Genomic DNA, 3,450 nt, shown 5'->3' with positions numbered 1-3,450 from the left:
CTGTGCCTTAATACATGAGATAAGACGAAGGTTCGTACTGGGTTTTTCCCCGTATATAATTAGGGTTTCGTAGTTAGGGAGATGAAGGCGAACGGCCTTCTCGCGACACATAATTTCGGCATCATGGGGGCTCAACCAATCCATGCCGATAATCACATCAAAATTCATAATAGTTACAGGCATCAAGTTTATTTGAAATGCGTGGTGATTTAAGGTTAGGGTACATCCTACGTAGATTTCCCCAGTTGATTCTGTTTTCCCATTAGCCATTTCCACCGTAAAGGTTTCATTAAGCTTCTAGGGTTGTTGTTTTAGCAAATGTTTGAATTTATTACTCACAAAACTCCACTCTGCCCCGGTATCAAACAGGATGCATGCATATGTGTTGTTAAGGAGAAACGTACCAGTGACAACAACGGGATCCTGAACCGCTTCTCCTTGACCCATGGTCAGCACTCTCCCTGCTCCTCCATTCCCTTGGTTGTTGACATTGGGGCAGTTTCGACGGAAATGCCCAGTCCTTCCACATCCATAACAGGTCTGGCTAGCCCCACCGTTGTTTTCGTTGTTGTTGTTGGCGTTGTTGTTGTTGTTGTTGTTGTTGTTGTTGTTGTTGTTGCGGTTGTTGTTGTTGTTTCGCTGTTGCTGGTTCTGGGGAGGATAGGTCCTACAATATTTTTCCGTATGACCCTTTCGGTTGCAAATAGTACAATGCATCTCCCTGCATTCACCATTGTGATGGAGATTGCACTTGTTGCACTTTGGGAGATTTCTGGAATACTGCTTAGGGGCACTTGGGGTGGATGAGGCTGGAGCAGATACAGCTGCTTGAAATGCAACTGAGTTGATTTCTAGTGGTGTCGGTGGTTGATTGTTTCCACGGTTTGGTCTTTGCGGCGTCTTGCTGTTATGGAAAAGAAAGATGTTAAGTACGTATTGTATTCAAGTTGGGAATTCTGTGAATCGATTGTGCATCTAAGTGATTCCATATAATTACACCAAGCAATAGAAATATAAAACACAGAGAAGATAACAACATCATGATAAAACACATAATATTTTCCACTAATAATGTCCGCACTTTGATACATGAAAATTTTCTCTAAAGAGCATACATAAGGGTACAAAGTTCGGCAGCATAACGACTCTATGAGTAGTGTAATCACTTAAACATGGAGTAGGTAGTACATAACATGGTAAGCATAAGAGAACATAGCACTAGTAGGGGGTATACTGATTCTAAACACACTAGGAGGCGCCCAACGGTGGTAGCGAAATCATATTTTGAAATGTTGTGCCAACATCTGGGCCATCTCGGTCATCTCCCCGATGACTTCATCCCTATCCAGCTCAGCCTGTACCGCTCGTGCCTCCATGGCAAATAGTTGTTGCCGTAGTGCGGCAGCCTCTGCCTCCGGAGAACGATCCTCTCCCACGGGATTTCCTGGTGGGGCAGGGTGCTCCTGATGAGTCTTTTCGGTAGGTGGTTTGACGGAGGCTTCGTCTGTGTCTCTTTCCTCCTCCATGTCGTCATTGGTCGCCTCAAACTCGTAGTCCGTATCCGTGTACTCGTCGGGCCCAATGCCGTGTGCTGCCCCTTGTCCTTCCTCGGGGTCGTCTTCAATCATTCTGTGGGCCACCAAGGCCTGGTGAAACTGAATGCCTTGATGCTCCTCTTCCATGGTGACTGTGATGAGGAACACGTAAGGAGGGTATATAAATAAACCATTATTATTCCTAAGATATTTTCTTGTTATTGAAATTGGTTTGATGTTCTCCTCTTTGTTAACAAAAGGGTATGCCTTAGGTTTATTGACCATCGCGATCGCTCCAGGGCATCCGATAGTTGTATTCTGAAGGAAATGTAGTTGATCAGGCTACATTCATTCCTAATACAACTGTGAACAGTCCTGGCCTAACCGAGATGTCAGGATTTTTCCCAATGTCTTATTTGAATTGTTATTATGTTCATTTTTCTAAGTCGCACAAGTAAGAGTGTTTATTATTATATTTTATTTGTTTTGTTCAGAGTTATTTAGTCCCTCTTTGGGTTTATAGTTGCATATCAATGTGTGGTTAGATATGCCAGTTCACTATAAAAAGAGCTCTGATACCAACCTGTCACACCCCCGAACTAGACGTCAGAAACGTCCGAGGGCTCGTGTGACTTAAATTGAAATACCATCACAATGAATATACATGAAACATAACATAAACGTCACCATGCATTAATACATTACAACCGTCATTGTTCACATCCAATACACTGTTTACATTACATAATCCCAAAAATACATTGTTTATCAAATGACATCACACAAAAGACATTCAGACACACGCTTGATAATTCTTCATTCTAACCGTTACCTGAGAACACAAGTTATTTTGAAAACGGTCAACATATATAATGTTGGTGAGTTCATAAGCAGGTTTGATATGAAAATGTTTTGTAGTGTTTGTAAAACCCAGAAAATCCGATATTTTCTGAAACATAAATTGTTTACGAAAAAGGTGTGATGATCCATAAGTATACGTGTAAATGATTTCAAAACATGCAAAAGTGAAATGTTTTTCATAATAGTTTCTTGTATTATAGTGGTTGTAAGTAAAAGTAAATAAGGCTGTTCCCCCGGAAAACCCGATGCTTTCGGATATAAATAGCATGATAGTTTTGTATTATTGTATCGTCACAGCATATGAACATGATTTCCCAATGATTACTTAGATGGTAATGGATCTCTATGTGAGTCGTTATAACCATGCATAATAATGACTAATTCGCCTGTCTTGACATTATAGTGAATGTCGGTATTGAATTAAGATTTTGTCACCCTAGACTGGCCGAGTCTAACTGTAGCGAACAGCTTAGGTGTGGGGGAGTCACCCCTATATAGATCTATACACAAACTCTTGCTCTCCCTCCAGGAGACTTTGATTATAACTACAGACTACGACCGACACATATTGGTGTCGCCCGTTATTTCTCACTAATCCAAAAGAAATTGTATAACATTGTTTCACGACCCGATTTATGTTTACTTGAATAAAGGTAAGCCTAACAGACGAAGAGAAGAGGACTACGGAGGCCCACTAACTTTGTATGTTATTACAGGCTGTGGAGTATGATACGAACACGTTATAACCCATTAAGCATATTATAAAGGTTTAAGGTCTTATTAGCAATACAAGTGGACCATTAAGGTCCAATAGTATGTTAAAGCTAATAAAGCCCCACTCGGTATGTAATTGGGTCACCGGAAGCCCAATAAACATGTGTGATTATATTGGGCCCAATAATCATGATATTGGGTCATAAAGGCCCAATAGCACGAATAGAAGATATTTGAGCCCAACCATTGAATCATTTATAATTTATTGATCTTAAGTTCGTAATGTAGCTATTTGTTGTAAGTGAGATGTTTATTCGAAGTGTTAAAATGTTTTGACGTT

This window comes from Lactuca virosa, chromosome 2 (assembly GCF_052849685.1).
Source record: "Lactuca virosa cultivar CGN04683 chromosome 2, Lactuca_virosa_CGN04683_v6, whole genome shotgun sequence".
In the NCBI taxonomy this organism is placed as follows: domain Eukaryota; kingdom Viridiplantae; phylum Streptophyta; class Magnoliopsida; order Asterales; family Asteraceae; genus Lactuca; species Lactuca virosa.
This window is presented reverse-complemented; position numbering follows the sequence as displayed.